Source organism: Saccopteryx leptura, chromosome 4 (genome assembly GCF_036850995.1).
Source record: "Saccopteryx leptura isolate mSacLep1 chromosome 4, mSacLep1_pri_phased_curated, whole genome shotgun sequence".
Taxonomy (NCBI): Eukaryota; Metazoa; Chordata; class Mammalia; order Chiroptera; family Emballonuridae; genus Saccopteryx; species Saccopteryx leptura.
This window is the reverse complement of record NC_089506.1, coordinates 122,189,480-122,203,714: the sequence shown is the minus strand read 5'-3', so window position 1 is coordinate 122,203,714 and position 14,235 is coordinate 122,189,480. Positions and strand designations below refer to the sequence as shown.

Here is a 14,235-nt window from a genome sequence, read left to right as displayed (position 1 = left end):
TGCAAGGAACCTAGTCTGGAAAGACAGTCCAGGATTCTTTCTGTGTGTATCACAAACCTCTTTTAGAAGATGTCAAAAGGTAAGAATTCCCTCCCTAAAAAAAATTTTTAAATAAAAAATAAGTAATACATATGAAGAGAGACACCCACAAATTTTAACAATTGGGGAAAGGGGGTTCATCAAAGAACCCCCTAGGTCTGTGGATCTCCATTTAAAGAAATGACTAAGTCTAATGGGAACTTAGAATTTATTTGAATTATTTCTTCATCAAACTTTTATCAACACAAACACAAATGTTCAAGGCTCTGCCGCCAGAGAAGGGTGAAGAAAAGTTTAACGTGATCAAAGATGGAAAATTCCTCGGAGAAGCTGAGGGAAGATGGGAAAGAGCGGAGGCTGTGAACAGCTGGCCTCCCCCGGGCTGTCGCTGTCGGGGGCACGCAGCAGAATGGTGGCCGGGTTTTGAACACGGGATCTTTTTCTCGTGTCCCCATGAACCCATCTCAGCCACTACAAACTCCCCATAAATGTCGCCGAGAACTTCCTGTTCCCTCTTGAGATGCAAACATTGACTATAAACAGCCCTGAACTTTGCAGCAAACTGTGCGGGTGGAAGCAAGGGCTGAATTTTAAAGGCGCACAGGGCTTGTCTAATTTGATAAGTAATTCCAAATCGAATTACACTTCACACTTTGTCTGGGGCAGGAAACGTCTCATCAGAGCCTGGTCAGGAACAGGGATGCCAGAAATCTGAGCCGTCGCCCTCTGGCCTGAAAACTCGGATTAGAAAACCAGCACAGAATGTCGGGCCTCTCCTCTGGAGAAACACGGGATTTACAGACTCAAAGGTTCCTCTCCCTGGGAGCTCCTGCCCTTTTCCAAGAGGAGACCCAAAAAAATGAAATTGCAGTCTTATGGTCTCTGTGTGGGTGGAAGGGTGCGTGAATCAAACTCTCCCACGATCCTGTGCCCTTGCCAGGACATGGGAGGGAACACAGCGTACCAGCGCCCACCCCCACCCCCACCCCCAGCCCGCCTTCATTCATGCAGGGGCCGCGCTCCGCTCCAAAGTCGGAGTGCCCACTTTCACTGCCCGCCCCTGCTCCTCCAGCCATTCTCTCCCCAAACCCTCTACAGCAAGCCTCCCCTGCATTGTCTGGGCAGGAATCTCAAGAAGGTCTTTGTTTCTGCCAACATGGTTTCAATTGTCCCCATTGGGAAAAAGTCAGATTTGGACCCTGGCCAACCCTCCCCCACTCCCCCCCCTTCTGGGATCGGTCCTCTTCTGTTCCTTTACTTGCGGCCGGCTGCCTCACCCCCCCCCCCCCCAGAGGACCTCACCGCTCAGGGCCTACTGAGACATCAATCTCTAGGCAGAGAGCAGGCTCCAACCTGCAAGTCCTCATTCACTCTGGAGAACCTGCCTGCAGAATTTACACATGGGAAGGCCTGGGACGAGCCCTCCACCTCCTGTGCCAGCACAAACTTTTTACTTGGCTTTTGAGGCCCACTCCTCTCGCAGGACCAGAGAATGTGCCCAGACGCTTCTTCCATCCTGGGGAAGGAACAACAAGTCCCTAACCCGTTCCACTCGCTGTCTGACTCTGAACAACCCAGCTTCCAGAACCCAGCCCCTGCCCAGCCAGGCTGCCCACCGAGGAGGGGGGTCGAATGGCCAGCCAACCACAGAGATTCCATTACTTCTTGGCAAATGTCTGCAAAGTTCAAAAGATCCTCCCTGTGGATGGATGGAAAAGGGCCATTTGTCACAGGGTGGAATTTCCTCTTATCTGGACGCCCCCTGACGGGGGAGCGGAGCCTAGGCCTGAACCCTCTCCTATCAGCAGGGCTGTCAGCAGACACACACCAGAGCTGGGGGCAAAGCGCAGACAGAGCCGGGCACCAGGAGCTCGAGGCAGAGCTCCCCGAACTGATGAAATCATCTGAAGTGACTAACAGGAAGCGGGTCTCTGGGGTGCGTGCGACAGGGCCCCCGCGCCACCGGCAGAGTAGAAGAGCACTTTAACCCGAAGAGAGGAAGCAAAGCAATGCCCTTCTCTTGTGCTGATCTGCTTGGGCCGGATGCTGCCTGAGGCTCCCCTGTGCCCAGGCCACTTCAGAAAGGCCAGGGCAGGGAGGGGGCTGCACCGGGGCTGGGCCAGGAGCAGGGGACACTCCTATCACAGCGCTCGGGGGGTCCAAAGTTGAGAGGAATTGGGAAGATTTAAGCATCATTTTGAATCCTGTCACCCACGCATTTGCGGCTCCTGCTCTGGGCTGGTGGGAGGTGGCACAGTGGGGTCATTCCTTCTGCCCACCTCTGGGTCACTCCTGCTCCGGAGGGCAAGAGGTCTGGAGGCAGTGGACTTGTGGCTCGGGGACCTGCAAGGTCCCTTACACAGTGTGGACCCTGCAGACAGCACTTGGACTGTGCCCACTGGCCTGCAGGCCTGCTCAGATCTGGCACATCTCTGAAAGATGCCACTGCCCACCACCCGGGGTCACTTCTAGCCCCTACTCTCCCACAGGAGCTACTCAGCTGAGGATAAGCCAAAGAAAAGCCCTGTGAAATCTAAGACACACCCTGGGGTCTTTGCAAGTCCAAGACCCATGACTTGAAGCACTCTGAAGTGAGAATCTATGGCCTACCCAGGGAGTTTCAGACACACACTCCGCTACATCAGGCTCTCCCCGGGGAAAAACCAGTGTGTGTGGACAGCTGCTAGGCCACCACCCTTCAGACAGACGCCCCTGAGCCCTGTGCTGGGTCAGACACTAGAGAACAGTAGGCATGGTTCATCTTCCCCCGTGCACTGGGCATGAAGTTTGAATACACCTCTAGAGTTGGGGTTCCAAGTAGACAGAGAGCCAGTGCAAAGCGCACAGGGGTCACCCCTCACCCTGAGTCTCAGAGCATGAGCACCTGCCCATTCAGACTTTCCTTTCCTGAAATGCTGTCTTCTCACAGCTTCCAGGCAGCTTCCACCCTGGTCCCTGGCTGGACACTCTCTCCAGGAACTTCCCTTGGCGTTAAATGCCAACTTCTGTCCAGATTAATAAACCAGTGCCAACCAGATAGTTCCCGAAATCCATCGTGGCTCAGCAGACATCTCACTGTGCCGGGCCCTCTGCCCAGTCATAGGTACCCAGGGCCCCTATCCTAGTGACGTCTGGATGTCTCACTGAACATGTCCCAAACTGAGCTCTGGCCCCTCCAGCCGCCCCGCCCCCCAATCTAGATCCAGCTCTTCTAGCTAGAACTCTAGGCCCAGGTTTGCTCCCTCCTTTTCCATCCCCCCAAATCCAACCACCCATCTGAAGCCCCATCCATTCTAACCCAACACATCTGCAGTCAGTCACCCTACCTCCTACTTCCTCAGTCATACCAGGGGTCTCAAACTCGCGGCCCGCATGCGGCCCGCCCACCAATTTTGTGCGGCCTGCAGACTAATCCCGCAGGCCGCGAGTTTGAGACCCCTGGTCTACTATCTACTCCATCACCATGAACTGCCCACCCCCTCAAAGCGCCAGGATGGATTGTACCAAATGTAGACTAGTCGCATCACTCAGAAGCCCACGTGGTTCCCACTGCACCTGGGTAAGACAAGTTGCAAGGCCCCAGAATCCTGGGGCTGGATCCCGTTCCATTCCACCCGCTGTGTGACTCTGAACAAGGAACTAACCTCTCTCGTGCCTCAATTTTCTGATGTGTAAAATGCGGTGAAAATAAGATTTGCCTTCTAAGAGTGCAGAGGACCAAACGAGGCATTGGCAGAGCACCCAGAATGGAGCCCAGCACAGCAACGCTGAGCGCTTGCTAATGAAATACAAGCCCAGGCCAGAGCTCCAGTTCCATTTGTGTACTGTCTCCTTGGCTCCCAAAATCTCTTCAAACAAGGCTCCTCACAGAAGTCCTCTCCCTGCTGCTGCCGGAAGCTCCCTACTGTCTTCCCAGGGTGGTTAATCTGCACCAGTGCACCGGGTTCCTCTATCTTGTCCCAACGGCCCTGATTACAACCTGTGACTGCATATTTCATTCTCCTGACCAATGCCTGGCTCCCTCACCAGGTGGGAGCTCGGGGTCCCTCAATCACTGCTCACAAACCCTTACACATCAAAGCACCCAGTGAGATGCTGCTGGTTGGATGAATGGATGAATAAATGAATAAATGAAGACAGACAAATGGTGAACTTGCTGCCCTTTCCTCTACCCTCCTCTCTTCCCAGAGCATAGTGGGAGGCTGGCCACTAATCCCCGATAACCCAGGTGGCGCCTGCCCCCTCTCGAGGTTCCTGCGGAGTTTGGTGTGTGGCAGCCTATGAATGAGATGCTAAGTTTCCGGCTTCCACCGTCCTTCTGGAGCCACAAAGCATGAAGGAGGAAAGATGGATGGACTTCCTTGGTCAGCTCCTGCTCATTCAGGAAATTTTGCTCAGGAAATGGGGCGGGGGCTGGGAGCACCCACTGAGAAGGGGAGGTGGGCAGGAACTGGCTTGCCAATGGTGGGGCCCTAGTCCCACCCCCAGCCCCACCTACCCCAGCTGGGGCTCCGGGCCCTGGGGGCTCTCCTAGAAGCACAGCAGAGGTAAAGAGGGGCAGGCAGGGCTGGTGGGCAGCAAGCTCCAATCAGAATGCCGGTTCCCAACCTGGACCCTGTCCAGACTCTCAAACCTCAGCCAAGCTGCTCTCCAGCTATAGCTGGCCTGTCCCCCACCCCAGCAAGAAGTGGGGGTCTCCTACGTGGAGGAACCAAATGCCCTGGAAGAAATGCCACCAACAGCAAGTATCTGGGAGTTAGCAGTTTCATGGGTGACTTTTCCCAGAGTCCATCCATTTGCTGTCCAGTTAAACATGAGATAATACTATCTCAAACTTAGCGTTACCCAGGCAAGTGGCAAACAGAATTTACTGAGACATAATCAGGGGCCCCAAAATGTACAAGACCTGGCCCTGACCCCAGGAGCTCAGCTAAGACCTAAAGACACAAAGGGACCGGGCTGGGCCATCAGAGGGCTGGCAGGTGCACATCACTTTACAGTTTATAAAGCACTCAAACTTGCTTTATGGCATCTAATCCTCCTCTTCCTTAAGAGCCTACACTTCCTGCGGTAACTAACTGTGACTTTTGAAACCAGACCAAAACGACAAGAACTATAGCAATACTGTGTTCTGATACAAGCTTCAGTGAGAGAAACTGCGCAGGCTTTGGGCCAGGCTCCGGGGTCTCCCACACTTGCCGGGAGCCGACACACCCTCCCCTGCCCACAGGAAGACCCCACCCCAGCCTGGCACCTCTGTACCCTAGGGGTGACCTACTGTGGGATTGAAAGTGCCCAGTGTCTCCCAGTTGCTCTCAGAAGTCAGCACAGAACCTGGAGGCCCCCAGGGTGGGAGTTTCTCCCCTCCCGGGTCACTCTAGCCAGCAGCTCCGGGAAGGAGCCACATTCATATGGTAATTTCTGCCTAAGAACTGGCAGAGGCCCCTCCAACTGCCGGCCTGGAGGTGGGGGAATGGAGCCTGGCCCTGCCAGATCGCCGGACTGCCTTCCCAAGACCCCAAGGAGTCCCTTCCCAGCACGTTTCCAGGCTACGAAGCTGAGCAGTGGACTCCATGGGACAGCCCAGGAGGCCAAACTCAGGCTGCTCTGGGAGCAGGCAACCAGATGTGGTCGGGGCTCCGCTCACATACTTGTGTGGTGTTTAAAATGACAATGGACACACATTTGCTTTACAGTTTAACTTCTGTGTGTGTGATGCACAGAATGGTCTAGCCCTTACCCACTCCCTGGTTCCCACAGGTGGCGCACCTCCAAGTCTATCCTCCCAGGAAGGAAACTGTATCATTCCTCCCCGGCCAAGGCTGGTGGGGGGAGAGCGTGTCCTCTCAGGGAAAGGGGAAAAGAAACCGCTTCCCACACCCAGTCCTCTCCCCAACACTCCCTACTGGGGGAAAGGCCCACCCCCTTCCACACACTTCCTCTCTCCCACTACGGCCCACTGCTGCATGCTCCCCCCCCCCCAGAAAGGGCAGACAAACCTCCACTTCCCCTTTCTGCCTAGTTCTGTACCCCTTGCAGGTACAGGCGGGCCCCCTGCGCCCCCAGCCTACCCAGCCAGGCCTTGATTCATCTTGTTCCACGGGCTGGGACCTGGGTTCACAATGGGAAACCAAGACCCCTGGCAAACTGCAGGATCAAAGGTTCAACACCCACTATGGGGGAAAGTGCAAGGTGCTCCCAGCAACTGGGGTTTAGTAACAAACCCATGGCGCGCCCAGTCTGTGCTGGTGAGCCAGGCTGTGCCATACCACCAGCCGTTCCCCCAGAGCAATGGAAACACATGCCCACACCAACCTAAAGCCCAGTGCTCACTGCTGCACAGGTCACAGTAGCTCGTCAGCTGGTAGATAAATGAAATGCGACATGGCCACAAAATGGAATATTATTCAGCCATAAAAAGGAATGAAGTATGAACGTTGCCCATGGATGAAGCTTCAAAACATTGTGCTAAGTGAGAGAAGCCAGGCACAAAGAGCCACCTACTATAGGATTCCACCCACACAAAACATCCAGAACAGGGCAAGTCACGGAGACAGACAGCAGAGGAGTGGGTGCCAGGGGCTGGCAGCAGAGATGGTGGGGTGGCTGCTCCTGGGCGAGAGGTCTCTCTGGGGGTAGATGAAAATGTTCTGTAATTAGTGGCGATTGTTACGTAACTTTGTAAACATACTCAAGACCACTGAACTGTACAGTTTAAAAGAATGGCTTTTATGGTATGTGAATTACATCAATAAAGCTATTACTAACAGAAAGAACAAAAGTGCTGGTGACCTGTGAATGTTCCCCAAAAAACAAGAGTGGAAACTGTGTCCTCCACGCTGGTCCCCAGCTCAGACGCAGCATCCAGCCTTCTTGTCCCGCTACCCTGCCCACTCTAAAACCTCGTGGTGGGGTGGGGACTCCTCAGCCCAGGGACTTTCCTATTTGCTCACTTTGATCCTCACACCACCAGTACTGATTAGGAATTGCCACTAATCCTAAAAAAATGCCCTCCGTGCCACAGATTGGAACTTGAGTCAGAGAACGACCAGGAGCAAGCCCAGAAGGAAGCCACAAACTTTGACCTGAAAGCTCAACCAGCAGCCAGAAAGGTTGAACTCAGTTTATCCAGGTCTCAGGGCACGAGGATGACAAGGGAAAACCTCTGGCTGCCCAAGACATCTGCTCAGCACGTCGCTCCTGGAACCGTAACGTCGGAGCCCCCTCCTTGTACCCAGACGCTCCTGGAGCCGTAACGTCGGAGCCCCTCCTTGTACCCAGACGCTCCTGGAACCCTAACGTCGGAGCCCCCTCCTTGTACCCAGACGCTCCTGGAGCCCTAACGTCGGAGCCCCCTCCTTGTACCCAGACGCTCCTGGAACCCTAACGTCGGAGCCCCCTCCTTGTACCCAGACGCTCCTGGAGCCGTAACGTCGGAGCCCCCTCCTTGTACCCAGACGCTCCTGGAGCCGTAACGTCGGAGCCCCCTCCTTGTACCCAGACGCTCCTGGAGCCGTAACGTCGGAGCCCCCTCCTTGTACCCAGACGCTCCTGGAGCCCTAACGTCGGAGCCCCCTCCTTGTACCCAGACGCTCCTGGGGCCGTAACGTCGGAGCCCCTCCTTGTACCCAGACGCTCCTGGAACCCTAACGTCGGAGCCCCTCCTTGTACCCAGACGCTCCTGGAGCCCTAACGTCGGAGCCCCCTCCTTGTACCCAGACGCTCCTGGAGCCCTAACGTCGGAGCCCCCTCCTTGTACCCAGACGCTCCTGGAGCCCTAACGTCGGAGCCCCTCCTTGTACCCAGACGCTCCTGGAGCCCTAACGTCGGAGCCCCCTCCTTGTACCCAGACGCTCCTGGAGCCCTAACGTCGGAGCCCCCTCCTTGTACCCAGACGCTCCTGGAGCCCTAACGTCGGAGCCCCCTCCTTGTACCCAGACGCTCCTGGAGCCGTAACGTCGGAGCCCCCTCCTTGTACCCAGACGCTCCTGGAGCCGTAACGTCGGAGCCCCCTCCTTGTACCCAGACGCTCCTGGAGCCCTAACGTCGGAGCCCCCTCCTTGTACCCAGACGCTCCTGGAGCCGTAACGTCGGAGCCCCCTCCTTGTACCCAGACGCTCCTGGAGCCCTAACGTCGGAGCCCCCTCCTTGTACCCAGACGCTCCTGGAGCCGTAACGTCGGAGCCCCTCCTTGTACCCAGACCAGCAGGTCGGGCACAGCAGCCACAGGACTCCACCCTGGCAGGCAGGCAGGCCCGGGGAAACGATGGCGGGAACCTGCAGCTGCTGGGGGCTGGCCACCACTGCCTGGGCCGTATCTGGCAGCATCCAACCCAAATCCTAAGCACGCCAGGCAAGAAGGGCATCCTTCAACTCCATGAAAATGAGAGAAATGAAGACCTGCTTTCACAGGGCCACACAGGCCCCTCAAGGTTGCTCAAGGTTTAATTATCACCTTAGCACTTGAGTCTCCGAAGTGCCTATGGTATTAATTATCCTGTAGTCCCCACATGTCCTTGGAGAGCCCCACAGTGAGCTGGAGGAACCCAATGAGGAGCCAGCTCAGGGGGCAGAGGTGGAGGGGGCTTCCCTGACCCCCAACCCACACCCCAAACACACAGGCCCTTGGGGGACCAACCTCCCATCCCTGACTCACAACCCTATGAACTGGCAGCAGACAAGAGTTTCTGCTGCTTTAGCCACACGAAGAAACTGAGGCACATATGGGGGGATGGGGAGATAGTGGTTCACCCCTCCACATCCCACATGGACATGGCCCCAGAACTCGCTCTGGAAGATGATAACATGAGGCCCTGCAGCTGGGCCAGGGTCTCAAGCACTGAGGTCTCAGCACCTCGGCACTGTTGAGTGAGACCAAACAGCATGGTGGGATGAACATGAGAAGCTGAGTAGTAAGACAGAGGTGACTGCTGACACACAGACAAGGTCCCAGGAGCCTCAAGGAGATGGGGACCTGGCTGTCCAGCTCCACAAGGAGCCCTGGAGGAGGCTGGGGAGGAAGCCAAGATGTGGACAGATGAGAGAGGATAGCGTAGGGATCTTATGTTGAAACCTCACGCCAGGGCAACAGGAAGCAGGCATCTGCTGAGGTGTGCAGTGTGGGGGTGTGGCACTCATGGAGGGGAGTGGCTGGAGGAGCACCCAGCCACAGACCACAACCCCTCCTCTGCCCTCCACTACCATACCCCTCAGCGGTGCCCCTTCGGGCAAACCTGCCCTTCTAGCCTCACTTCCACTTCTGAACTCGGGGCTGCTTCCTCTCCTCTTACCCATGTTGGCTCATCCTGCTGCCCTACATCCTAGCTACAAATGAGCTGTCTTCCTGGGGACCCCGCTGTCCCAGAGCGCCTTATCTTAGAGCCAGTGAGCGCTTACCTCCTACTATCTGGACTGCAAGTTTCCAGAAGGCCTGCCTTGTGTACCCCCCCCCCCCCCCCCCCCGTGCACAGGGCTGCCCTATGGTTGGGACTAACAACCATGGTAGCATGTACTTAGCATCTCTGTCTAGTTCTGTGCTAAACGTTCTATCTCCATTCACCCTCATGATGATCCCTCGAAGTGGGAACTACTAGTCTAAGTTCTTCACATAGAGAACCGTGGCTCACAGGGGGCAGGTCATGTGTCTAGGGCCAAAGGGTCAGTGAGAGGTGTGCAAGGACCCAGGCAGTTCATTCAGAATGACAGGGCCAGAACCATTGGAAGCCTCCGGAAAGCCTGGCTTGGCCTGGATGCTGGGGTGGGGCTGCTACTTGGGCCCAGGTCTCTGACACAGACAGGGTTCCCATCCCTTCTTCCACTCTCCCCTTGTCTCCCACAGGGGTCCCAATACAGCCAAACTGGGAGGGATCACCACTTTCCTGATGTCTGGGCTTCCATCTGGAGTCACCAGCACCCTCGCCAGGCCACCAGGCCTCCCCCAGGACACTGTGCTCTCAGAACTCAATGCCCCCACTTTCTGCCTCCGGAGGCCTTCAGCCTGCTGGGCACTAAGGGGGCTCACACTAAACCTGAGTGAGGGACACATGGCAAGGGGGTCCCGCACTATAGTTTGTTTTGTTTTGGTGACAGAGACAGAGAGAGTCAGAGAGAGGGACACATAGGGACAGAAGAAAGAGAGATGAGAAGCATCAATTCTTCATTGGGACACCTTAGTTGTTCATTAATTGCTTTCTCATATGTGCCTTGACCGTGGGGCTACAGCAGACCGAGTAACACCTTGCTTGAGCCAGCGACCTTGGGTCCAAGCTGGTGAGCCTTGCTCAAACCAGATGAGCCCGCGCTTAAGCTGGCGACCTCGGGGTCTCGAACCTGGGTCCTCCGCATCCCAGTCCGACGCTCTATCCACTGCGCCACTGCCTGGTCAGGCTACAGTTTATTTGTAATTTACTTATTCTCTCGGAGTGGGAAGGTACAGGGGCCCTTCCTCAATAACCACCACACCTCCCTGGTGACGTCTCTGCTTTGTCTTGGATTTCATGTCTGTCCAATGGGGCCAGAGCCCAGCCCGTGGGTTTTGAAAGGAAGCTCTGGGGTCCATGGAGGTGGGCCATGGCCCGGAAGTGCGGCCAGAGCTCCAGAGAGAATCACCAAAGTGTTCCCACCTGTCAGCTCCTCCCAGGCAGCGTGGGTGACACCCTGGCCAGAATTCCATTTTCCCACTTTTTAAACAACTGCATGGGAACCAACAGGGAAAAGCCATTTAACATTCGTTTTCCCGTGAATGAATCTGGGAAGATGACATTGTGCCGTGGAAACCTTCTGGCCCATTGTTCACTTCTCTGCCTCAGTTTCCACCCTTGTCATGTGAGGAGTGAGGTGGCCCCACCCACCAGCTGGTGAGAGAGGTTGCCTAAATGGAAGATGAAGGCTGAAGGACCCCAGGCACCAGGCCCAGAGTGAATGGTGTCAAGACGGTGTCTGTGGGGTTCCAGCCCCGGCACTCTGACAGCCAAGCCAGCAGTGGTGGGTAACGACAACACCTTAGCAGAACCTGGTGTTGAACTGGCCACGGTGCCCCTGCCGCTCAGGGTCCTCTCCACTGGGCTGGGTGGTGAGTAAGGCCAAGAGCTTTGGAAAGAGGACACCCTGCCTGCTCCTTTGGGTGGGTGACACCCCTTCACTGTGCTCCAAGCTGCTCTGCCAGCCTCTGGCCCCCACCTGCCTTGTGCCCCAGCTACAATGGGCCTGCTGTCCAACCTGTCATTAGTACTTGGGGCCCATGAATGTCACCAAGCAATAGGCAGCTTCTTCCTCCAGCCTCGGCAGACAAGTAACAAAAGACACAGATCCTGTCCTTACTTCCTCAGAACCAGGGCATGGGGGCGGGGCCGGGCTCAGCTGCTCCAATCCCCTGCCACTAACAAATGCTGCCCCTTTGCCCTTTTTCTTAAAAATGATTCTGAGAAGACTACATATCAGGAGAGCAGGACGCATGGCGACTCTTACAAGGCTATCGAGTGGGTCTCACAGAAACTACACAGTGTATGGATAAAGCTGCTGTCAGCACTGCGTTTCTTCAAATATTAACTAAGAAGGCCTGTGGCATCCAGAGCCTGGGACGGTGATCAATAAAACAATCCCTACACTCGCCCTGGCCGGTTGGCTCAGTGGTAGAGCATCGGCCTGGCATGCAGGAGTCCCAGGTTCAATTCCCGGCCAGGGCGCACAGGAGAGGCGCCCATCTGCTTCTCCACCCCTCCCCCTCTCCTTCCTCTCTGTCTCTCTCTTCCCCTCCCATAGCCAAAGCTCCACTGGAGCAAAGTTGGCCTGGACGCTGAGGATGGCTCTATGGCCTCTGCCTCAGGCGCTAGAATGGCTCTGAATGCAACAGAGCAACACCCCAGATGGGCAGAGCATCGCCCCTGGTGGGCGTGCCGGGTGGATCCTGGTCGGGCGCATGCGGGAGTCTGTCTGACTGCCTCCCCGTTTCCAGCTTCAGAAAAATACAAAAAAAAAAAAGATCAGGAGAAAACAATCCCTACAGTATGTGAAGGACAGACTGATGGCCACACACGTCCTTACCTGGTAGTCCTGTGACTGGAACTGGGCCTGGGAGATAAGAGATAGGCCCTGGGAATTGGGAGGCCGCGTCCATGCACATTCCACTGGGGACACCAATAAGGACGCTCTGTGACCCCTGGATGACCGCATCATTGGGCACTTGGTGCCTGCGTCACAGAGCAGGGGTGGGGTTGGTAGGTGCAATGGGACGGAACAGGGTGCCCCAGAGGCTGGTGAATCTCCTTCCCAACAACCACGTGGGGGTCACTGTCAGCAACTCAACCCCAACCTGGAGCTGGGGTTCCCACGGTAGCCCTGGGTGCTCAGGGACTGACCTCTCACAGAGGGTGTCCCCCATGCTCAGCTTCAGGAGTGACAAGAAATTGGGGGGAACTTCTGCCATACTCCAGCTGCTGAACCACAACTGAAGCATTTAAAAATTGTATGTAGGCAGGCCCTGGCCGGTTGGCTCAGTGGTAGAGTGTCAACCTGGCGTGCAGGAGTCCCAGGTTCGATTCCCGGCCAGGGCACACAGGAGAAGCACCCATCTGCTTCTCCACCCCCCCTCCCTTCCTCTCTGTCTCTCTCTTCCCCTCCCGCAGCAAGGCTCCATTGGAGCAAAGATGGCCCGGGCTCTGGGGATGGCTCCTTGGCCTCTGCCCCAGTGCTAGAGTGGCTCTGGTTGCAACAGAGCGATGCCCCGGAGGGGCAGAGCATCGCCCCCTGGTGGGCAGAGCGTCGCCCCCTGGTGGGCGTGCTGGGTGGATCCCGGTCGGGCGCATGCGGGAGTCTGTTTGACTGTCTCTCCCCGTTTACAGCTTCAGAAAAATACAAAAAAAAAAATTATATGTAGGCAGAAATAGCAAGTAAGAGGGAATTGGGTATCTTCACCTTTCAGGGCCTCTGCGCTGAGCTGCCTCTACCCCAGGAAACCAGGGCTGGTTTCTCAGTCTGCTCTGCAGGTGGGACAGGTGAACCCAGACAAGGGCAAGTTGCAGCTCTTGCCCCTGCAGAACGCTGGAAACAGAACTCGTGACTCCCTGGGTCTCAAAGGACTAAGCTCTCTTCATGCTTATATACCTCAGAGCCTGGTCACAGTATATGTAGTTCCCAGTGGTGAGGAAAGAAAAGGCAGGACAAGGACAAGGACAAGGAAAAGAAAGGAGGAAGGAAGGAGAGGTGAGGAGAGAGGGAGGGAAACAAAGAAATGACCCCACCCATACCCCAGGGAGGAGCCAAGGTAGAAAGAAATCACATCCACCACTACAGCCCCAGAACAAGGCTCATAATGCCCCCCACCAGGTGGGCAGGCTGGAGGGCCACCAGCTAGGGCAAGACACACTCCCAACCTGTCATTGGACCTGGGCCTCCGCCAGACTCCCACCTGCTCCTCACAGAGCAACCGCAGTATGACTGTCCTCGGCCCACCATCCTCAGCAGTGTTCCTGGGAAGGCCTCCAAAGGCTCCACAGAGCTCCTGAGAACAGGTCCCTACCTGTCCAAGGAACTAGGTTGGCGCTCAGTAAACAAATTGAAGCTTGGCACTGGGAGGCAGGAGTCTGGGAGTGGAGTCCCACCCAGCCAAGGGCTATGATTTTTGCGGGAACCATCTTCCCAACATCTTCCCCGCTGTAGGGAGCTGGGGCCCCCCAGGATCATCAGCCCCAGACAAAACGACCCCATACCTTAACAAAGCCTAATGGACATTGATGGCCTAAGCCAAGGTTGGGGGACATGAGAAGAGGGGCAGGCAGTCATGACAAGATATGGAAGGCTAGTGGCCACTGCAGATGAACCCAGATAGTAACGTGGTGTGGACAGCAAGCATGTGTCCTCTCCCGCTCACGCACTGAAATAAAGTCATTCTCCCTGTGCACATGGCCAATGAGAGGAGGGAGCCAAGGGTCCTTGGGTGGCACGAAAAAGCCAGCTCAAGACTGAAATGGTGGGGGGAGGGAAATCAGATAACGGAAGCTCAGCCACAGTGACCAGTTTCCTAAGAAAGCCCTGAGACCTTTGACATGGCAGGAAGCTGGGCTGGCTCCAGGCTGGTGGGGGGCTCTCCTTCAGAAGGGGTCTTCCCTTCTGCTGAATGACTCTCAGCCCCTGAGGAGAGCCCTATGTGACAGAGCAGCTCAGTCCTGTGGTGACAACAGGAAGTGGGGAGGGTACGGC

General features: G+C 56.0%; 1 protein-coding gene across 8 annotated transcripts in view; it reads right to left on the bottom strand.

The window, feature by feature from the left end:
* SEPTIN9 (septin 9) overlaps positions 1-14,235 on the bottom strand; it is a 163,758-nt gene that overhangs the window by 20,786 nt on the left and 128,737 nt on the right. Inside the window, exon 1 of one of the 8 annotated variants that reach the window (XM_066381333.1) lies at positions 12,082-12,104. The exons of the other annotated variants lie outside the window; for them this stretch is intronic. The gene's annotated coding sequence lies outside the window, so the exon portion shown is untranslated. Of the gene's footprint in view, positions 1-12,081; positions 12,105-14,235 lie in introns of those variants that run through there. 8 annotated transcript variants of the gene reach the window in all.